This window comes from Somniosus microcephalus, chromosome 25 (assembly GCF_052327205.1).
Source record: "Somniosus microcephalus isolate GS21.2 chromosome 25, FLI_Smic_1.0, whole genome shotgun sequence".
Lineage (NCBI taxonomy): Eukaryota > Metazoa > Chordata > Chondrichthyes > Squaliformes > Somniosidae > Somniosus > Somniosus microcephalus.
The window spans coordinates 26538982-26563263 of NC_141011.1; the positions used below are offsets into that span (position 1 = coordinate 26538982).

Consider the following 24282-nt stretch of genomic DNA (forward strand, 5'->3'; position numbering starts at 1 on the left):
TCACGTTGCTGTTAATGGGAGCTTGCTGTGCGCAAATTGGCTGCCGCGTGCTACGTTTCACACATTGCAACAGTGACTCCACTTCAAAAGTACTTCATTGGCTGTGAAGCGCTTTGAGACGTCCGGTGGTCGTGAGAGGCGCTATATAAATGCAAGTCTTTCTTTCTTTATACGTTGGTGAGCCTAGCCCAATGGATTGGTATTACCTCTGGGCTGCCCACTCGTTGAGGGGCAGCTGGTATTCCCTGGGAATAACAAACGTAGTAATCTTTTTAAATGGCATCACCATTAATACCCTAGGACAGTGAGTTACCTTGGTTGCTAACCCAGTCAGCTATCGTCTGACACCATGACTGGTTTCATTTTCTGAAATTGTCTTTTTATTTGGCGAATTTTTGCAATAAGCATTAGCACTGGGGAATAAAACATATCAGAAATTCCTCTCAACGATAAGGAATTCCTCTCGATGTTAAGATCATTTTTCCTTAATCAACAGCTTGTTAATGTGGAAACAGGCAACTTTGAGAGGTTGAGTTACTGAGATTGCGTTAGTGCGTTGCTGATTTTAAAGTAAAACGAGCATTCCCATTAAATGAGACTGTTTTCACCCTGCGCCCAATCGCCATCGGGCACCTCCCAAGTCAGCTATAGCACAGCCGGTTGTGGAGCAAAGCGCTATCTGCGTTTTTAGTATTAAAAAGGCGAAGGACCAAGCCCTTGGTGTGTTGGAGAGCAGGAGAGAAAATGGGGTCATTTGTAATTGATAAATGGAGTTGTCATATAAAAAATTCAACAGCTTCACTACCGTCCTTTAGGGAAGAAAGCCTTCTATTCTAACCAGGCCTGCCAATGATATGATCAGGCAGTGGACTAACAGGCAAATGGCCTCCAGTATGGAGTGCTGCAGGCAACTGCTAAAGTGGAAGGAACAACCTGTCTTGACCGGGCTGTAATATTTTCCTTGCTGGTCGCTTTGTTCCGCTTGATAATCTTAAAACCTAACTCTGTTCAGGTTCCTGCTAAAAGGCAGTCTCATCTATTTATACTGCAGCAACAGTGTTTTTCTTGGGCGGAATCTCTTGCGTGCGACTGACTCATTTCCCTGGCTCACCACGCTCTAGCCCACATATCAAAGAATAGATCATCATTCCTGTTAAACAAACACTTGATGGGATGTGCGAGGCTGATTCATCTCTCTGTTTACCATGAATGCAATAGTTTTTAATAAAAGAAATACATGATTTTAAAACCAGCCTCCCTGTAGGTAATACAGTCTGCACGTCACAGCACAGTGTCAGAACCTCCAATACATTTTCAATTCAATATAATGTTTCTTATTTCTCTTTGGACCTGAAGACATTGATCTTCCTCACGTGGCTTTTCACAGCAATTAGCAGCTGTCTGATATCTATCTGAGTGACCACTCTTGATTTTGTTAGCTGAGTCGATCAGTGGCATTCGGCAACTTAGCTATGGAGGGCATCACACACACTTACTTCAGTGGAGGGGTCACTGGATAGCGGCCAGGAGCTGAGACCCATGTTAACCTTCCACCCCCAACCCCATCCCAGAGAAGAGCAAATTGTAGCACTCCTACTGCTACCCAGGTTGAGGAGCTCAGCTAACTCAGGACAACTAGGACCTAGGACCTTCTATGATCTATGGTTCAGTACCACACCAGGCACAAGTATCAGTAGAACTCAATTTTCCCTTTTGTAGGTGATATTTATTGAGGCCAACTTCACTGCTGTCAGGAGTAGCTTTGGTAGGTGATCACAGCACAGTCCCCGTGAAGACAGTCAGGATGGTGTGTGATGGAGGGGAACTTGGAGCTGGTGTTCCCACAGCATAGCTGCTCCTGTCCTCTGTTGTAGAGGTCATAGGAGAGGGAGGTGCAGTCAAAGTAACCTTGGTGAGTTGCTTCAGTATGTCCTTTTGAGGGCAGTCTCCATCATACAGTGGAGCACTACCACCATGCGAACTAGGGCGGATCTAGCAGTCCAAAACTGGGCATCCACAAGGTGCCGTGGGCCATCACCAGCAATAGAATTGTTTAGCACCACAATCTGTAACCTCATGGTGCAGCACACCCATCATTTCTTAATCACTATTAAGCTAGGAGACCAAACCTGGTTTAATGCAGTGTAGGACATGCCAGGAGCAGTACCCAGAGAAACTAGCACAAGGCTACCCGCAGATTAAACATCGAAAGCAGTGGGTTATTGTGGTGATTATTCCTTGTTTAGTAAAAGTATTGTGATTGGTTGTTTGTTAACTGCCTTGGGATATATGTTGTAATCTCATTGGTAGTTGATGTCACATGATGTGTGGTGGCCACCTTAAATTCAGTTCTTTTCCAGCTTTGGTTGGGACTGGATGTGGAAAGATGTGCTGCAGATTTTAAAGTTAATAAAGCCTAGTTTTGGAAGGCAAATCTATTCTTTATTTCAATTTATTAACTTTATGTTAGAATGGAGCGATATCTTCAACCAGAACGATTCAAGGCTGACCCCAATTCTGCTGGAGTGGATGATAAATGGAAACATTGGTATTGTACATTTAAAAACTTTTTGGGCGTGTTGGATCAAGAGTCTCTAAATAAGCTGAATATGCTGATCAACTACATTGCTCCGGATGTATATAAATATATTTTGGACTGTAAAACTTATGAAGTGGCTATTTCTACATTGGAAAAGATTTTTGTTAAACCAAAGAATGAGGTATTTGCACGTCACCTTCTATCTGCCCGTAGGCAGCAGGTGGGAGAATCTTTGGATACTTATTTACAAGCACTTTGGTGCCTTAGTGTTAACTGTAATTATAAGGCCGTGACGGCTGAAGAATATAAGGAAGAATCGGTACGGGATGCTTTTATTAATGGATTACTGTCTAGATCAATTCGTTAGAAAATAAGACTTTGGATCTTAAAAGTGCTTTTGAGCAAGCTTCTACATTGGATGTGGCTCAGAGAAGTTCGGATTCTTATGCTCTTTTTAATCGGCCTGCGACTATGGTTTCGGCAGTTTCGGATGAAAAGGAATTATGTGGACTTATGGGAGTGGTTTACTAGATTCTGAAACAGTTTCTACTTCGGCGGCTGTTGCCTCTAGGATTCAGAAGTGTTATTTTTGTGTGAATATCCGACACCCTCGTCTGAAGTGTCCTGCTCGGGAGGCTGTGTGTACTAAATGCGGCAAGAGAGGTCATTATGCACGCGTGTGCAAATCATGTTCAATTACCTCCTCCTCTCCTGGTGTGGGAGGGCCCTCCTCTACCACCTCCTCTGTGACTATTCAGCCTTTAGATAGGGCGTTTATTGCATCAATTTCTGCTGCATTTGCTCATGGCCTAAACAAAGCTATAGTTACGGCTCAAGTTAATGGGTTGGAAGTGAAGGCCCTTATAGATACGGGCAGTACTGAGAGTTTTATAAGTCTTCAGTTTGCGAAGGAGAAGCATTTGAAAATTTTGCCTGTTACGTATCAGGTGTGTATGGCTCAGACGACCCTTACTTCACAAATAGCTGGTTGTTGCTTTGTGAAAATGATTCTTCTAGGTAATACGTATACTGATATACGCCTATCTGTTTTGCCTAATCTCTGTGCGGATATTTTGATTGGACATGATGTGCTTCAGTTACACGAGTCTCTTAGTCTTTCATTTGGAGGGACTAAGCCACCTTTATCTATTTGTGGATTAACCTCTTTATCCATTTCTCCATTATCACTTTTTTCCAATTTGATGCCGGATTGTAAGCCAATTGCTACCAAGTCAAGAAGATATAGTAGTCAGGATAGAGAATTTATTAATTCTGAAGTTCAACGTCTCTTATTGGAAGGAATCATTGAACCTAGTTGTTCGCCTTGGCGAGCACAGGTAGTTGTCACGACTAACGAGAGACACGAAACGAATGGTGATAGACTATTCCCAAACTATTAATAGGTATACTCAATTAGATGCGTACCCTTTGCCTAAGATTGATGAGCTTATCAATAAAGTATCTCAGTATAAGGTTTTTAGCACTATTGATTTAAAGAGTGCTTATCATCAGATTCCTATTGTTAAGAAGGATCAACCATATACGGCCTTTGAGGCTGGTGGAAAGCTGTATCAGTTTTGCCGAATACCATTTGGTGTTACTAATGGTGTTGCTTGTTTTCAACGGGCAATGGATGCTTTTATAAGTGATAACTCCCTCTCTGACACCTTTTCATACTTAGATGACATCACAGTGTGTGGCAAATCAAGGGTGGAGCATGATTCTAATTTTAAAAGATTCCTTCAAGCTGCGGAAAAAGTTGGTTTAACTTTTAATAAAGAGAAATGTATCTTTTCGACTACTGAGGTAAATCTATTGGGGTATATTATCTCGGGAAACGAGATTAAACCAGATCCAGAACGTCTGCGACCATTGATTGATTTACCTTGTCCTACTAATTTTAAGGCTTTGCAACGAGTTGTTGTACTGTTTTCTTATTCTAATTGGATTGCAAATTTTTCACGGAAGATCCGGCCTCTTATTCGGGTTACGACATATCCTCTATCATGGGAGGCCAGGACATGTTTTGAGAATTTTAAAAAGGATATTTTAGGAGCAGTTGTGCATTCTATTGATGAGCAGGTTCCCTTTGTGATCGAGACGGATGCTTCGGATTTTGCAATTGGGGCTACTCTGAACCAAAATGGAAGACCTGTGGCCTTTTTCTCACGTACTTTGAACAATAGTGAAAAAAGACATTCTTCAATAGAGAAAGAGGCATACGCAATAGTAGAAGCATTGCGTAAATGGAGACATTATTTATCGGGGCGACATTTCACGTTGGTAACTGATCAAAAATCTGTGTCCTTTATGTTTGATGTTAAACATTTTGGAAAGATCAAAAATGATAAAATAATGAGATGGAGGATTGAGTTGGCATGTTACCATTTTGACATAGTTTATCGTCCAGGGAAGGATAATGTTGCTGCTGATGCACTGTCGAGGGCTTATTGTTCTGTGATTCACGGAGATACGCTTATTAATCTTCACAATGCCTTATGTCATCCTGGGGTTACGAGGATGATACACTTCGTACGCAGTAAGAATTTGCCCTTTTCAGTTGAAGACGTCAAGCGGATGACTTCATCATGTTCTATCTGCGCTCGGTGTAAACCGAATTTCTTTAAGCCTCAACGAGCTCATCTTATAAAGGCTACTTCTCCTTTTGAACGTCTGAGCGTCGATTTTAAGGGGCCTCTTCCTTCAACTACTCAAAACCGATATATTTTTACTGTTGTGGATGAGTTTTCAAGGTTCCCTTTTGCTTTTCCTTGTGCAGATGTATCAGCTGCTACAGTTATCAAATGTCTGACTCAACTTTTTGTCATCTTTGGGATGCCTGCGTATATCCATTCGGATCAGGGAAGTTCTTTTATGTCTTCCCAGTTGAAGGAATACCTTCAGAGTCGGGGAATTTCTACTAGTAGAACTACCCCGTATAATCCCCAGGGTAATGGACAGTGCGAACGATACAATGGGGTGATCTGGAAGGCAGTTATGTTGGCTTTGACATCCCGGAACCTTAAGAATACACAGTGGGAAATGGTACTGCCTGATGCCCTGCATTCCATTAGATCATTGCTTTCAACGGCTACTAATGTGACCCCCCATGAAAGGCTCTTTAACTATCCGCGGAGATCTACTACGGGATATTCGGTACCTTCATGGCTTACTATGCAGAGACCTGTGCTGCTTCGACACCATGTTAGATTGTCAAAATATGATCCTTTAGTGGAGGAGGTGGAGCTGTTGGAGGCAAATTCCCAATATGCTCATATTCGATTCCAAGATGGGAAAGAAAGTACCGTTTCAATTAAAGACTTGGCTCCTTGTGGTGGCCAGCCCTCTTCTGAGGATATTAACAATAGTCATGATTTAGATAATGTGGATGCTGTTACAGATACTATGAATGTCTCCAATCCGATTGCAGATAATTATACTTCTATTAGTCAGCCCTTGATGGATGTTTATGACCGTCCCAGTTTACCTTCTGATGGGATTTCTAATCCGGAAACCGTTGAAAATCGGGATATGGATAGCCTTCCTGCTGAAGATACTTCTGTGCCTTCTGGTGTGGGAGGGCAAGGAATTTCACCAAGGTTAAGAAGGTCGACACGAACAAGATATCCGGTCGACCGATTGAAAATGGACTTTTAAATTGATAGTAATGTTTTAAAATTGTTGAAATATTATATTATATTGTTTTAGTTGAGAGATACTTAATACTTATGTGCAATGTTATTATTTGTTGTTGTTCACTTAGTATTGTGTCATGTAAACAGTTTTACTCTTGTGCATAGTTTTAGTTGTAAATAATTAATTATAAATTGTAAAGGTTATTTAGGTTGGAGTATATTTTAAAAGGGGGGTGAATGTGGTGATTATTCCTTGTTTAGTAAAAGTATTGTGATTGGTTGTTTGTTAACTGCCTTGGGATATATGTTGTAATCTCATTGGTAGTTGATGTCACATGATGTGTGGTGGCCACCTTAAATTCAGTTCTTTTCCAGCTTTGGTTGGGACTGGATGTGGAACGATGTGCTGCAGATTTTAAAGTTAATAAAGCCTAGCTTTGGAAGGCAAATCTATTCTTTATTTCAATTATAGATAGAGCTCATCGGTTCCACAAACCAGTGGATAAGAGCAAAGCTCTGTAGCCCTACCGCATCCAGTCGAGAATGGTGATAGACAACCAAGTAACTAACATGAAGAGGAGGGACCATAAAAATCCCCATCCTCAACAAGGCACCGCCCAGCACATAGAGTGCAGGAGACAAGGCTGAAGTGTTTACAAGCCGGTCAGTTTAACATCAGTGGTGGGTAAAGTTTTAGAAACAATAATCAAGGAAAAAATTAACAGGCATTTGGAGAGGTTTAAACTAATTAAGGAGAGCCAACCCGGTTTGTAAAAGGCAGATCGTGTTTGACTAATCTAATTGAATTTTTTGATAAAGTAACAAAGAGGATTGATGAAGGGAATGCAATGGATGTTGTCTACATGGATTTTCAGAAGGCGTTTGACAAAGTACCACATAGAAGGCTGGTTAACAAAATTGAGGCTCGTGGAATAGGTGGGTCAGTGGCGGCTTGGCTAAGGAATTGGCTTAAGGACAGAAAACAGCAAGTTGTGGTAAATGGCTGTTTTTCAGACTAGAGGATGGTAGACAGTGGTGTTCCCCAAGGGTCAGTGCTGGGGCCACTGCTTTTTTTGATTGGTGTGTGTATGTGTATATAAGGCTAGCAGAATGGGCAGATGGAATTTAATAGAGAAGTGTGAGGTGATGCATTTTGGCAGAAGGAACAGGGAGAGGCAATATACACTTAATGGCACAGTTTTAAAGAGTGTGCAGGGACAGAGGGACCTGGGAGTTAATGTACATGGGTCCCTGAAGGTGGCGGGACATATTGAGAGAGTGGTTAGCAAAGCATATGGGATCTTGGGCTTCATAAATAGAGGTATTGAGTACAAAAGTAGAGAAGTTATGCTGAACTTTGATAAAGCGCTGGTTAGGCCACAACTGGAGTATTGCGTCTAGTTCTGGTCACCACACTTTAGGAAGGATGTGAAGGCCCTTGAGATGGTGCAGAGGAGATTTACCAGAATGGTTCCAGGGATGGGGGATCTTGGCTACAAGGACAGGTTGGAGAAGCTGGATTTGTTTGCCTTAGAGCAAAGGAGGTTGAGGGGTGATTTGATAGAGGTGTACAAGATTATGACGAGTTTGGATAGGCTAGATGGGACAACGCTGTTCCCACTAGTTGATGGTACAAGGACTAGAGGACACAGATTTAAGGTTTTGGGCAAGAGATACGGGGGGATGTGAGGCAAAACATTTTTACGCAGCAAGTGATGATGACCTGGAATTCGCTGCCAACGGAAGTGGTGGAAGTGGAGACACTCAATGTTTTCAAGGGGAGACTGGATAGGCACTTGAGGGAAATAAACTTGCAGGGCTACAGGGATAGAGCAGGGGAATGGGACTGACTGGATTGCTCTACAGAGGGCCGGCACAGACTCGATGGGCCGAATGGCCGCCTTCTGTGCCGTTATGACTCTGACTTTTATGACTCTAAGGGCTGGATTATATGAATGGAGACGTTGGAGGTGAGACTGCTTGCCGGGTTTCAGTCCCGCCTCCATCAGCTTCTGGCCAACCAGCGAGATTTTCCCCTGATTGACCTTGTTAAGCACGCCTGGCGGGCTCAGCAGGCCAATTAGGGGGAAGTCAGTGACAGAGCACGTCAACGTATGATGTGTCATCTGTCAAGAATTTTTGAAAGAAGAAATGTCATTGTTTGACAGCTCTGTGAAGCTGTCAAACACTGACATTCTGTGTAGTTTGATGAGTCCTTGTGTTCAGGACTCATCAAACCTTTCTACTTTGCAGAAATCAGCTGGCTGTTGTGTCGAAGGATGCAACAGCCAGTCTGTGATGCCTATAATGGAGAAGTCGGGGACTCCGGCTCCACAGCGGCTGAAGGCTGTAGGTAGAAACAAAGGTAAGTTAACATTTTCTAACACTTTACACTCACCTCACATAGTTACCACTCCACACTTGCACCCATCACTCACCTCTACATCGCACTTTCAGACCCCTCTGACCCCCGCAGACCTCCTTCTCGTCTCCTACACCTCGGCGGGGTCCCCCAGGTCGGGAAGCCCGCACTTCAGGACTAAAAATGGGGATAATCCTATTTTTTGCCTGTTAACTACCTGTAAACAGACAGTTAATAGGCTTTAATCCCTTCCCGCCTCTAAGGAGACGGGACCCGGGGCGGTACGGCTTCCCACCTCCTGGCAAGAGGGCACGGAGGCGGGTTGGGGGCAGGTTTGCCACCCGCCCCCAAATTCTGCCACTTTCCCGGCAGTCCCGCCTCCTCGGGGCTGAGAAAATCCAGCCCTGAGTATCTCCCCCCCCCCCCCCCCCAAGGTTCCTATCATCATAGATACCAGTGTCCAGCCGATTCAATTAATTCCACGTGACATTAAGTGGATGAGTCCATTCGACACAGCAAAGGCTATGAGCTAAAGACCTCTGCACCAGAGTTAGCCATCTCCTAATCAAGCTGTTCCAGTAAACCTATGACAATAGCATCTAGCCAATAATGTAGAAGGTGTCCCAGGTATGTCCCATCCACAAAAAACAGGATAAATCCAAGCCAGTCAATTACCGCTCTCAGCCTCTTCCTAATCATCAGTAAAATGATGGAAGGAGTCATCAATAGTGCCATCAAGCAACACCTACTCACTAATAACCTGCTCATTGACACTCAGATCACGTTCTGTCCGAATTACTCTGCTCCAGATCTCATCACAACTTTAATCCATCTACGAACGAGCTGAATACCAGAGGAGGCATCATATCAACAACGTGGCTACAAGAATAGGGCAGAGACTGGGTATTCTGTGATGAGTGGCTCAAAGCTGCTCCACCATCTATTTGTTTGGATAACTGCAACCACAACAATACGCAAGAAGCACAGCACCATCTAGGGCTGGGCAGTTTGCTTGATCAGTGCCTCTGTCACTGGACTTAATGGCCCAGAAATTCAGATCGGGGGCTTCCCGCGGGTGCAAGCCCCCGATCTGCACTTACATTGCGCGCCGGCCGTTGAGCTGTAGGGCCCCGTGGAATTCCGATCCGGGGCCTGGTCCAGCTGCTGGCGCGCAGTGCTTGCGTATCCCAGGGGCGCAGTTCGATGCGTCCCCTGGGATCACGTGGGCCATGGGCAGCCAATCTGAGCAGGGAATGCTCCATTCATAAGTCTGACAGGAAGAGCTGTCAAGACTTATAAATACTACGGCCCCAAAATAGCACTAAACCTTCAAATAATTTTTTTTTTTAAATAAGCTATAAATTACATGAAATAACTATTTTAAACTAATTTAAATTTTTGAAATTTTTAAAAAATATTCTAATGGGGCTAAAAATAAACTTACCTTGCTTTAAAGTATTTAAAAATAATAAACCTGTGGAAAAAATGTTTTAATTTTAATTAATTCACCACTTACCTTGTAAAAAGCAGGCCTTACACCTGCTTTTTATATTTCTAAATTCTGCAGGCTTACGTTCCCGGAGAAGCCTGTAAACCTAAGTTTGATGCGCACGTGCAGCCTCCCCGCGCACACGCGTTCGACCTCTGAACCTCTTTGTTCAGAGGAACGGAAGTACCGGTTTCCCGCGCATGCACAGTGCATGCAGGAAACCGGCACTTCCATCAGGCCTACGGGTGAGTACACTGTGCGTACTCACCCGTGGAGACCCGAATTTCTGGGCCAAATTATTAAATACCTCCACTAATGGTGCGCTGTTGCTGCAGTATGCTCAGTCTAGAGGATGCATTGCAGAGTAAGTTGGACAGAATGTGATCTCTATCAATTAGTCTACAACATACCTGGAAAACCCCAGTGGCGGAGAGCTTTGGGAATCATAGGTCTAAAGCCACCTATTTCCTCCCAAGTATTTTACACTTTCCACGTGTCATATCTCAACTTACATGTATACTGTATCCCATGTTATTTTCTGAAAGAAATTTATCTAATTTTCATTTGCATGAATAGAAGAAAGAAAGATCTCACGTTTCACATGGATTAACACAGCCCCTCCAGCCAATTGTAAGAAAGAAAGACTTGCATTGATATCAGCACTCTTCCATGACATCAGGACATCCCAAAGCGCTTTACAGCCAATGAAGTACTTTTAAAGTGTAGTCACTGTTGTAATGTAGTAAATATGGCTGCCAACATTCACACAGCAAGGTTCCAGAAACAGCACTGAGATAATGACCAGGTAATCTGTTTAGTGATGTTGGTTGAGGGATAAATATTGCCCAGGACACGGGATAATTCTCCTGCTCTTCTTTAAAATAGTGCCAAGGGATCTTTTGCGTCCACCTGAGAGAGCAGATGAGGCCTTAACGTCTCATGACGACGGCACCTCCGACAGTGCAGCGCTTCCTCCGTACTGCACTGGGAGTGTCACCCTGGATTATTGTGCTCAAGTCTCTGGAGTGGGACTTGAACCCACAACCATCTGACTCTGATGCGAGAGTGCTACCACTGAATAAATCAATACTAACTGCTTCCAGCATCTCCCTAGCGAGTCTGTTCCATAGATTGACCACTCGCTCACTGAAATATTGTTTTCGCAGATTAGTTCTGAATTTACTCACCTTCAAGCATAGGTTGTGTCTTCGGGTTCTACTGTTTTGAAAAAGGTGCAATGTGTGTGTGTGTGTATATACTCTCATCCGAGTAGACTCTAGCCTATGTCTCCACATACTTTAATTTCACTTTAAAAAGTTGCCCCTGTTCTCTGCAATTATGCTGGGCTTTGATTACCAGTGAGTCCAAGTTCACAGGATCAGCTTCCCATTCTTACTTTGCTGCAACAGGCCTTAATCCAACAACACATTTGTCAGTCCTATTTTTGTGGGGCTACAATTTATATAACTTTTACGCTATATTAATATATTATGTTTATAATTAGGAATGCAGTTCAGCACTTACTGTCAGTCTGGCTCAATGGTACCTGTAGTCATTGCACTTCAAGTAACTCATTGTGCGGGAAGTGTTCGGGGGGGTTTCTGAGGTGATCAGGTGCTATTCAAATGAAAAACCACCCATCTGCAGTCGGCTGAATTCTTCTGGTAAATGGACAAGTTGTGAAGGGACTGACCTATTTTACATAACTGAAGCTTTGACAGATGGCAATCACTCTCCCTCACTGACCTTCCAAACCCCAGGAAGTGGATCTATTGATTGAGGTGGTTGGCCGCCATGTTTCCTGGGTTAATTGAATGCATTGTGCAGATGAGGATATTGAGTGAGCTGTCAAAGTGAATCATGGAGAAACGGATAGAAATCAAAATAATTAGTGATTCAAATTCACTAAGTACAGTCGGTCACTTCGAGATGGCAAGAAGCAGGTCCCCTGGTTCAAGTGCTCAATAAACCCTAGGGCAATCAAATCGGGATTCAGTAATGAGACTCGTTGACCTCCTTGGGTTTATGTGTGTGTGAATAAATCAGCTGGAAATAAAGGAGAGGTATATAGGAGGACTTGGTACACTGGAGAACTGTGCAAATAGGATTGTTTGTCTGGTTCAGGACAGGGAGTGAAACTGTGGTGTGACTGGGGTGGGATTGTAACTAGAGTTCTCCTGTTTGATTTGCTGCTGATGAAAAACGTAATAATTAACAGCTCAAGCAGCCAAATCGATGCTCCCGCACATCCTACAGATCCCGGACCTATCCAGTCATTAGGTGATGCAAGATGAACTCATTCTCTAATTTGGGTTTTGTTTCCTTCCTCTAGTTTTTCTCCTGGTAGTGGGGACTCCCCCTGAAGCGCAGTTCTGCAAGTGCTGGCAGCCCTCCAGCTCATCAACCACCCATTCCCCATATGTGAGCCTAAACTGGAACCGCCAGCAGACTATTCAACCATGGAGCCGACTCCTGCCTTCACCCAGTATCCACATACAAGCATTATCACTGGGCAAGGAGCAAGCTGAGCGAACCCTCGCTGATGCGCCCTCTTCCCTTAGCCCAGGAGCATGGAGGCTGATGGCCCTTACCACTGCCCTGGGAGATCAGCTCATTCAACACACCCAGGATTAAACCTGGGGCTCTCCTGGTCTGTACGACTACCACTCTGCCATCGGGAGATTTTGATAAAGATCCTGATGGCAAAACTCCCTCTTCAATGATGCCAAGACTCCTTTCCCCACTTCAATCATCAAACCATAGAAATTTACAGCACAGAAGGTGGCCATTCAGCCCATCTTGTCCGTGCTGGCCGACAGAGCTATCCACCCTAATCCCACTTTCCAGCACTTGGTCCATAGCCTTGTAGGCTATGGCACTTCAAGTGCATATCCAAGTACTTTTTAAATGTGATGAGGGCCTCTGCCTCTACCACCCTCTGGGTGAAAACATTTCTCCTCAAATCCCCTCTAAACCTCTGACCAATTACTTTAAATCTATGCCCCCTGGTTATTGACTCTTCTGCTAAGGGAAATAGTTCCTTCCTAGCCACTCTATCTAGGCCCCTCATAATTTTATACACCTCAATTAGGTCTCCCCTCAGCCTCCTCTATTCCAAAGAAAACAACCCCAGCCTATCCAATCTTTCCTCATAGCTAAAATCCCCCAGCCCAGGCAACATCCTCGTAAATCTCCTCTGCACCCCGTCTAGTGCAATCACATCCTTCCTGTAATGTGGTGACCAGGACTGCATGCAGTATTCTAGCTGCGGCCTAACAAGGTCCCTCTGATCTTCTGCACTTCTCAGTGTCCTACCATTTATAGTGTATTCCCTTGCCTTGTTAGCCCTCCCCAAATGCATTACCTCACACTTCTCCATTTGCCACTGTTCTGCCCACCTGACCAGTCCCTTGATATCTTCCTGCAGACTACAGCTTTCTTCTTCATTATCAACCACATGGCCAATTTTTGTATCATCTGCAAACTTCTTAATCATACTTCCTACATTCAAGTCCAAATCATTGATATATACCAGAAAAAGCAAAGGACCCAGTACTGAGCCCTGCGGAACCCCACTGGAAACAGCCTTCCAGTCACAAAAACACCCTTCGACCATTACCCTTTATTTCCTGCCACTGAGCCAATTTTGGATCCAACTTGCCACTTTGCCTTGGATCCCATGGGCTTTTACTTTCATGACCAGTCTTCCATGCGGGACCTTATCAAAAGCCTTGCTAAAATCCATATATACTACATCAAACGCATTACCCTCATCGACACTCCTTGTTACCTCCTCAAAAAATTCAATCAAGTTAGTCAGACACGACCTTCCCTTAACAAATCCATGCTGACTGTCCCTGATTATTCTGTGGGGGAGAAATTCGGTATCGCCCCGTTTGGGGTGTAATTATCGGCCGGGCGCAAAGTTTAACGCCTGCTGCTAATTATCGCCTCCGACTGCAAACTTGGCTTCTATCGCGGGAGGTGATTGGAGCGCTAAATCAGACGCTACACACCTCTCAAGGTGCTAACGCCGAGGAGCGAGGCGCTACCTCAGAGCGCTGGCGGAGCTCATGTGATGTCAGTCAGCAATGGCACACAGACACAATGGCGCCGGCCAGTTCTTAAAGGGGAGGGTCGATCTTGCTCTCCATCCACATCCTGCTCATTGCAGCCTTGAATCTCGGCCTGGAGAGACCTGTACATCAAATCTGCTGGAAAGAACAATGGAGAGACCCAGGGAAAGAGCTCAGAGTGCAGCCCCCATAGTCTCTTGTAAATTGATGCAAGGAAAGTCAAATCAAAATGAACCTGCAAAGTGCTACTCAGTACCCAAAACTCCTTCACACAGCGTTGAATCTCTCCAGAAGTCTCTCTCTCAATGCGTGGTGCAAAAATGTCGTTGACAAAAAAAGGCAGGAAGCGGTCGCCTTTAAATAGCGCTCCCCCAGTCCCTTCCCAACTGCAAAACGTTCCCCTTAACCTGTCATTGCTAGCGGCAGGCGGAAAGGCAGGGGGCGCCACTCAATATCTGGTCTGGGGCGTTGCACGCTTGACTGACGTCACGATCTGCGGGCGCAGGAGATCGTGGTGGTAGTGTTTAGCGCCGCCGCAAAATGTCTGGTCAATTTCGCGAGCGGCACAAACATCACCGCGCCCGGGCGCTAGTTGCTTTGCACCCCATTAGTGCCCTCTTAGGACGCTAACAGGAGGGGCAAAGCAACCAAATTTTCCCCCGTGTCTTTCTAAACAAAGATTTATTCTGTCCCTCAGAATTTTTTCCAATAATTTTCCCTCCACCGAGGTCAGGCTGACTGGTCTATAATTACTCGGTCTATCCCTTTCTCCCTTTTTAAACAACGGTACCACGTTGGCAGTCCTCTGGCACCACACCTGTAGCCAGAGAGGATTGGAAAATGATGGTCAGAGCCTCTGCTATTTCCTCTCTTACTTCTCTTAACAGTCTGGGATACATTTCATCCAGTCCTGGGGATTTATCCACTTTCAAACATGCTAAACGCCTCTTTCACTGTTTACTTCATCTAATATTTCACACTCCTCCTCCCAGATTGCAACATCTACATCGCCCCTCTCTTTTGTGAAAACAGACGCAAAGTATTCATTAAGAACCATACCCATGTCTTCTGCCTCCACACACAGGTTACCTTTATGGTCCCTAATAGGCCCTACTCTTACTTTAGTTATCCTCTTGCTCTTAATATATTTATAAAACATCTTTGGGCATTCCTTGATTTTACTTGCCAATATTTTTTCATGCCCTCTCTTTGCTTTCCTAATTTCCTTTTTAATTTCCCCCCTGCACATTCTACACTCCTCTCGGCTTTCTGCAGTATTGAGTCCTCGGTATCTGTCATAAGCTTCCCTTTTTTTTCTTTATCCTACCCTGTATGCCCCTGGACATCCAGGGAGCTCTAGATTTGTTAGTTCTACCCTTTTTCTTTAAGGGAATATACTTGTTCCGAACCCTTACTATCTCCTCCTTGAATGCCTCCCATTGCTCTGACACTGATTTACCTTCAAGTTTCTGTCTCCAGTCCACTTTGGCTAAATCACCTCTCAGCTTCGTAAAATTTGCTTTTCCCCAATTGCGAACATATATTCCTGGTCCATCCTTGTCCTTTTCCATAACTACCCTAAATCTAACTGAATTATGATCACTACCACCAATATGCTCTCCCACTGATACCCTTTCCACCTGCCCAGCTTCATTCCCTAAAACTAGGTTCAGAAGCGCCCCCTCTTGTTGGGCTTGCTACGCACTGGCTAAAAAAGTTCTCTTAAATGCATTTTAAGAATTCTGCTCCCTCTATGCCATTCACACTAATTTTATCCCAGTTAATATTAGGGAAGTTGAAATCCCCTACTATTACTGCTCTATTTTTGCACGTCTCAGAAATTTGCCTACATATTTGCTCTTCTATCTCCCTCGGACTGTTCGGAGGTCTATAGTACACTCCCAGCAGTGTGATTGCCCCCCTTTGTTTTTCAGTTCAACCTATATAGCCTCATTGGATGATCCTTTTAAGATATCCTCCCTCCTCACAGCTGTAATTGATTCTTTAAATCAATATTGCGACCCCCCCCTCCTTTTTTATCCCTCTCTATCTCGTCTGAAAACCCTGTAACCAGGAAAGTTGAGCTGCCATTCCTGCCCTTCTTTCAGCCATGTCTCAGTAATAATAGCTATAAAATCATACTCCCACGTGTCTATCTGCACCCTCAGCTCATCTGCTTTATTCCCTAGACTCCTTGCGTTGAAGTATATACCATTTTAGTACTGCCAAACTCCCTTGTTGTCTATATAGATCATCTTCCACTAGGGTACAAGGAACATCTTGCAGTGCTGAATATCAAGCAAGGAACTCCATGGTTCTCTTTTTGCACTTATTCCAGGAAGTAATGGCTTGTTTCTGAGGCTATTTTGAACAAATTGGTAGCTTGTGTCTAAAAATCTCAACTGAGGCTAAATTATTAATCTTGTTCTCCTTGGTGAGCACAGCTCTCTTGCACCTCCGCAAACCATAGCAGCTTTTTAACTACATGAAATGTCAGACTGAAAGAGCTCCGTCTTATTTATTACTGCACTGAAGTGGACTAACCTTTGCTCCTGTATTCCTGGCTGTTCTGTGTGAGCGCACTCATACCAGCTTCCCGAGGAGACCCATTAAACACCAAAGCAGAGGAGAGTGTGTATATGTGTGCGTGTGTGCAATACAGTGTTTTTAACCTAAAGAGCACTTAAGATATTAATGGTTCCGCACATTTTATTAGTACCACAGACATCAAAGCTGCCCTTCTATTGACTGCCACAGGATTTAATGGAAATGCAGCTCCTGTACAGCCATTCACACCAAACAACACTACTGGGTTCACTACTCTATGTGCCAGGCTGGAGGTCAGCGCCCTCGTCTCTGAGTCAGAAGGTTGTGGGTTCAAGTCTCACTCCAGAGACTTGAGCACAAAAAGCTAGGCTGACACTCCAGTGCAGTACTGAGGGAGTGCTGCACTGTCGGAGGCACCGTCTTTCGGATGAGGCGTTAAACCCAGGCCCTGTCTGCTCTCTCAGGCGGACGTCAAAAAGATCCTGACATGAATCTTGTCATTCATGTGGAAATGACTTATGAAATGATACTGGGCGGCCTGCTGGTGGCGTTGTCCAGGGAGAGTATAAATTCTCGGGCATGGGCCCAGCTTGCTCAGGACATTCTTTAACAGGAACTAGTGAAGGACACAACTAGATCTCCATGTTGAAAAACAGTTGATTAAAGCCTTGTTTAATACTCGGACCAAGTGCCTAGTAGTTTTCTTACATTAGATCCCACGGCACTATTTCAAAGAAGAGCAGGGGAGTTCTCCCCGGTGTCCTGGGGCCAATATTTATCCCTCAAACAACATCACTAAAACAGATTATCTGGTCATTATCACGTTGCTGTTTGTGGGAGCTTGCTGTGTCGATATTGGCTGCTGCGCTTCCTACATTACAACAGTGACTCCACTTCAAAAGTACTTCATTGGCTGTAAAGCACTTTGAGACGTCCTGAGGTCATGAAAGGCGCTATATAAATGCAAGTCTTTTATGATTTCACTTCACCGTGGGATTTTAAGAAGCGTCCTCTCTATTTTCTTAGCTGCTCTCCTGGAAAAAGCTGACTCTTAACTGGGGTTAACTGGCGGTTCCATGGATACTGATTACTGTCGAGTACCTCACCCAAATGCCCGCCATTCATAATTAACAGAGAGAGCTGCAGGCTGGAATCTAATCGAGGGGATAGAATGATAGATACACAGGAGTGGCTAGCAGACTAGTATCTAATCAAGGGATATGGATGGTTTATGTAGAGAGTAATAGATCCCAGGAGTGAGTTACAGGCTGTTCTGTTTTTTGTGTAAGGGTAAATGCCATTATTTAGGCTACGTGTGGGCTGATATCTCCTCGTATTTAAATTAACTTCAGTTAATGATTGTTACAAATGAACATGCACAGCAGGCCAGAGAAAACCATCATGCCCACCCTACCAAGTAGATGGCGAAACATATTAAACATTACAAAGAACCCCCCTCCCCCCACCCCAACCCCAACCCCTTGACGTCTCAAAGTGCCTTGTGGCGAGACATCCTGTCCATAATTACCTGCGCGGATTTGACTCCTGCATTTAAAGCAGACTGGTATTTTGAATTGCTGATCATTGAATCTGCAGTTTTTTTTAATTACTGGATACTTTTGGCTGCTTTTTCATGAGTTATTTTTTGTCGGCTTTGAGCCAGGAGCTTTGGCTGAGCGATTTGCAGTTGCTGCAACTGTAATTTACAAGAGGGGCATTCCAATGGAAATCCCTTTCTTTCTGTGTTATTTTGGTGAAGAGGAGGGGGAAAGGAGGGATGCCAAGCAGGTGAAGCGTCTCCGGACATTTTACTGCGCTAAAGGTGCTATACAAATGCAAACTGTTGTCTGTGTGGAAGGCGTTTTGTGCCAGTTATTTTATACTGAGTCCATCTGTCTTACTCCAATCAATAACGTTGGATTTGATGGAGCTGTCGTGTTTACACTGCGTATCTTGCACAAGCGCTGCTGCTGCTGCCTCAGTTGTCGATGCCAAAATGTTGCAACAAGTTAGTAGGTTCTGGTTGATGTTGTGTCCGCTCACTGCCCTGTGACCCCGATGTAAAATGTGTGTGTGGTTACTGGGCCAGGATCAGGCTTGGCTGTGATGTCCCCCATGACTGAATAGCCTTCTCTCACTCGCTGTCTAGGCTCGGGTGTTGCCACCATCTGGCAGCTTAAAGTAAATGTACCGAGGGTCTTTGGGAGTGGAGGGGGGAGAGAATTGGACAGCTTTTTTTAAAGTTAAGTTTTCTGTGATTTATGGGAAAGGGGTTTGGTTTGGTTTGAGCTGTAGGGATGTCACTGTCTGAAGTGACTCCTTGCTAGGAGACTGCGGAATGATTATTGGAGAGGTTCAGTCTGTGCCCACTGAATGGGGACGGTCTGGCCTCTGTGGAGAGTATGTGCCCGAGCAGTCATTTTAGTGTTGCAATATGCAAAGAATGTTGCTGGAGGCAGAATGCTTTCTCCAGATATTTTCCGTGTAGGAGTAAAATAACCCTGGACTGCGTGAGATGGACAGTGACGTAATAAAAGTCACTACGCACTTGGTTTGAGTATAAAGCAAGGCTTTAATCAACTTGTTTCAGAACATGGAGGTCTAGTTGTACTTCACTAGTTTCTGTCTTACAAAATGTCCCTGGAAAGCTGGGGCCCACGCCCGAGTATTTATACTCCTTGGACGGCGCCACCAGCTGGCCACCCAGTGTTATTTCATGAGTAGTTTCTTTATGATGATGAGATTTATAACAGGCTGCAACCACTTTGTTCTTGGAATGGATGCGCACTTCCCATAAATGTGTGTTTTTGCACGCTTGCTCCGCTCCTGCGGATGCTGATTTATATCGGGGTGCAGTTCCACCAGCGCCTGGCCACCCTCGGGTGGACCTCGCCCGTTTGTGTATCTGGTGGGGTTTTCCCCAAAGCGAACTCATCTACTGGAGGCACCGACTCTTGCTGGGGTACAGCTCCGTGGGCCCAGCTGCCCTCCAGTACCTCGCCTGTGCAATCATTCCCTGTGTGTATGAACCACGGCACGGAGCGTCAGCGGGCTCTTTGACTGCAGTGGGCCGATCGTGTCATCACTCGACACGTGCACGTATACCGGTTCACAAAGATCAGATAACTCGGGGCCCAGGCCAGGAATTGCACCTGGGATCTTCTGGCCTGTTTGGGTCAGCACACACTGGACAATGCATTGACCCAGTCGGTAATGGCGCAGGCTGGTTATGATCATGCACACATAGAGCAAGGGCTGTACCATGTCTCCACTAGCTCCTGTTCATCTTTTTGTTGCATGGTGCTTTCATGTTTCAATGTTGCCCCACTCACTGGGGTAGATCTTGACTTTGTGCGATAGTGTAAAAGGAGTCGGCAGCCTGTTTTACATCTCTCTCGATCCATTGACTTCAATAGAAATAAAAATCAACCCCCCCCCCCACTTAGTGCTCTCTGTAATTTTCGTCTGTTTAGTTACAACATGTCTGGGGTGCCAGAGAAGACATCAAAGTCCAATAAAGTGGGTCCACGTTCCCCTTCCGAGGTGCGGAATCGCAGCAAGAACAAGTTGGGTTGAGCGAGCGCCTTTTTAAAAACCTGTCTCAACTATTAACCTGGGAAAACCATATACTGGAAATGCACAGCAGGCCCATCGAGATCTGTGGTGAGAAGAAACGGATTAAGATCTGGGTAGAACCCTGCTTCAGAACTAAAAACTACATTTTAGTAGCACTGGGGGTAGAAAGGGAGGGAACAACAAAAACCCAGCAGAGAAACTGTTTCTAACGGTGGGAGGGGCAGTAGGAGGACACCGATTTAAGATCATTGGCAAAAAAAACCCAGGGGGGAAACGGGAGAATTTGTTTTTAACGCAGCAGGTTGTTAATCCAGAACGCACTGTCTGAAAGGGTAGTTGAAGCAGATTCAGTAGTAACTTTCAAAAGGGAATTGGATATATATTGAAAAGTAGAAATTTTCAGCGATTATGGAGAAAAAGCAGGGAAATGGGACTCATTGGATCGCTCTTTTAAGAGCTGGCACAGGCACGATGGGCCGAATGGCCTCCTGTGCGGTATGATTCTGTGATATTCCAATCACAGAGAGGAATTTAATGGGTTAACTCCCCCACAACATTACCCCGTCTTTTCTCTTTAGAGACTGACTGGCCTCCTGTGTGTTTCCAGGATTTTCTGTTTTTATTTCAGATTTCCAGCAGCTGCAATCTATTCTTCTTACTATCGGAAAGCATAATGCTCTTCGACTATCGTGAGGTTAGCTGTAAACTAAATGAATGGGGTCCAGCTGGCGATGTCTGGAAGATGTTGTACAGCTGATGGGATGTGACAAAGTTACAGAAGCTTCTGTATTTTCGTAAAATGCATTAACACTGTCAGTAAATAGTTTCCGGGATTTTGTTCCAGGCGGACTCAGCTATTTTCCCTGGGGGAGGGGCAAAGGTGGGGGAGGGGGGTTGGTGGTGGGGATGTTGTAGTCCTCCATCTTCTACATGACAGAGCAGGTTCCAACATGGAGGATGGCGACTCTTGGGATTAATCTGACATAAGAACATAAGAAATAGGAGCAGGCGTCGGCCATTTGGCCCTTCGAGCCTGCTCCGTCATTCAGTAAGATCAAGGCTGATCTTCTACCTCATCTCCACTTTCCTGCACTATCCCCATATCCCTTGATTCCCTTAGTATCCAAAAATCTATCGATCTCTGTCTTGAATACACTCAACGACTGAGCCTCCACAGCCCTCTGGGGTAGAGAATTCCAAAGATTCACCACCCTCTGAGTGAAGAAATTTCTCCTCATCTCATCTCAGTCCTGAATTGCTGACCCCTTATTTCTGACCCCTTATTCTGAGACTGTGACCCCTGGTTCTAGATTCCCCAGCCAGGGGAAACATCCTCCCAGCATCTACCCTGTCAAGCCCTTTTAAGAATTTTATATGTTTCAATGAGATCACCTCTCATTCTTCTAAACTCTGGAGAATATAGGCCTAGTCTACTCAATCTCTCCTCATAGGACAATCCCCTTATCCCAGAAATCAATGTAGTGAACCTTCGTTGCACTCCCCCTAAGGCAAGTATATCCTTCCTTAGGTAAAGGGACCAAAACTGTACATAGTACTCCAGGTGTGGTCTCACCAAGGCCCTTATTCAAGAAGTAGCTGAGCCCTTAGAACAGGAAGATCCCAGGCTTGCTTTTTCTTGGACTGGCTGAATTAACTGAGTTCAGCTGGGGCAGCAGTTGGGCCCAGTACAGTTGTTACAGAGGGGAAAAATAGCCAAAGTTCTCATTCCTGATCACTATCCAGTGGTTCAGCTAGGATGTCCACACTGGGCGGTGTAATTACTGACTGGGCGTTGGTTATACATTTTTATTGCAAATCTAAGCCTGGCAAAGATTAATCTCTTTGAGGTGCGGCTGAGCATTGTAGAGGGAGATGTGAAGTAACTGCGACATTGAGTTTCACATGAAGAAACTTGGGCTCTTCAGCTTTGAAAGGAGAGGTACATAAGATAGTAAATGATTTAGAAATAGTCCCACTCCAGGGACTTGAGCACACAAATCTAGGCTGACACTCCAGTGCAGTGCTGAGGGAGTGCTGCACTGTCGGAGGTACCATCTTTCGGATGAGTCGTTAAACCGAGGCCCCGTCTGCTCTCTCAGATGGATGTACATGGCATTATTTCAAAGAGGAGCAGAGGAGTTATCCCCGGTGTCCTGGCCACTATTTATCCCTCAATCAACATCATCAAAACAGTTTATCTGGTCATTATCACATTGCTGTTTGTGGGAGCTAGCTTGCTTGCTTGCTTTCTTTCTGAAGAACTTTAATACAAAAGAGAACTTTTAATGATGGCTATACCACTTTAAAATGCAAGTTGAGAACAAAGATTATGAAGGAACATTTTTAACAGACATTACTCATACAAAAAAAGCAGTTGTAGCCAAGTACAAATCTGGGGTTGCTGTGGAACCGACCAGCACTGTCTTGAGATAAGACCCTCATTAAACTGCAACAAGTGACATGTATGAGGAAGTCACCCCACTAAACTTTGAACCAATCATGAACAGCAAGGAGAAAAGCCAGGCTTGAATGAGCCAATCATTGGGGTATGCACGTGAATGCCACAAGAAGAATTAAAGCACAAAAAAAATAAGAACACTAGCTTTTTTTTACTGCAATCGGCAAGGATAAACATATCCTGGTCTAACGAAGAGAAGACATCTAAAGATTTCAACACACTCCAAGTGATTGTCGGTTTGGCCACCGGGCACTTGAAGACTCCAGGACAGGTTAAGTTGGGTTCTTATTTAATCCATGTGTTAGTGGTTAAATAAAAGATCTCTGGGAGATTGTGTATCTGTGTGTTTCTGTTAAAGTGGATTCAGGTCTACTAACCCTACTCTAACATCTAATGTAGGAGGTGTGAAAGTCATAAATAATTCCTACACCGTCACACAAAAAATGATCAACACGTGGACTTGACTCCTGGGGAATGGTAGACAAGATGGATGCTGTGATGAGGGGGACTCTAGACTGTTGAAGGATATGCTGATGGGGTTAGATGAAGAGGGTTGGGAGGAGACTCGTGTGGAGCTTAATTGCTAGCATAGAACAGTTGGGCCAAATTGGGCCTGTTTCTGTGCTATAAATTCTATGTAATTTTTCTGGCTGATTGAGCTAGGCTTGGCTGAATGCTTCCCTCATACATCATATCAATATTTTGGGAACTTCTGCCACAAACATTGAGAGTGTTCATTTGCTTTGTCTTTTCTCAGGCATTGTTGATGATGTTGATGTGTTGTATTGTCCCTGGGAGAATGAAAACACGTTTTCAGTTTGTTTTTCAATATAACCTACACAAAAATGTATCTTCAATCATTCATGTTAAATATTTAATACTTGTTACACAAGTGAACAAATTTTAGCAATAGGACAATAGCTGCAGGGGCCATTATTCATAAATTATTGATCTTTTCCACACGAGGAACTCTGATATAATGCTGCAACTTCTTGACACTCCCAGTATTCAGGAGGCATTTTCAGCTTTCAAAAAGACATTCATCAATTCCATCGTGTGATGGCAGCAAAACATTTCTGCTTGTTTCCAATCTTGAATACGATTGAATCACACAAAGGAACTTGGGAGAAACCACCAGCAATTCTTCTTTTACCAAATTCTTAGATGGATGGTGCAATCGTTATTCATTTTGAAAATCGGCCCGATGTGGTATTGAGCCTAGAAGGTCCCAGGTTTGATCGCCATTTTGAGCTCCACCGAGGCTATAGTTGAGGAACTGCAGTCAACCTCTGTGTACTGAAGGGGTGGGGAAATCCGTCACTCCTGATATCTATCTGGTGATCCCTGTTGGAAAATGTGTGTGTGGATATTGGCTGAGGACAGCTCAGCTGTGATGTTCTCCATGGTCATAGCATTTCAATATTTAGGGGGAAAAATTCAGTATCGCCCCATTTGGGGCGCCATTATTGGCCGCGCGCAAAGTTTAGCGCCTGGCGTTAATTATCGCCTCTGACGGCAAACTTGGCTTTTATCGCCCCTGGAAGTGATTGGAGCGCTAAATCAGGCGCTTCACGCCTGTCTTAAGGCGCAAAGGCCGAGG

The 24282-nt window shown here is 44.5% G+C and overlaps 1 protein-coding gene and 1 long non-coding RNA gene across 6 annotated transcripts in view; one reads left to right on the plus strand and one right to left on the minus strand.

Annotated features, from left to right (window-relative positions):
- Nucleotides 1-24282, plus strand: part of LOC147100558 (kazrin-like) — a 701207-nt gene that overhangs the window by 31980 nt on the left and 644945 nt on the right. The window lies entirely within an intron of this gene.
- Nucleotides 22815-24282, minus strand: part of LOC147100559 (uncharacterized) — a 64592-nt gene continuing 63124 nt past the window's right edge. The window contains exon 2 of the long non-coding RNA XR_015073593.1: nucleotides 22815-23473. This is a non-coding gene — a long non-coding RNA (uncharacterized LOC147100559). The remainder of the gene's footprint in view (nucleotides 23474-24282) is intronic.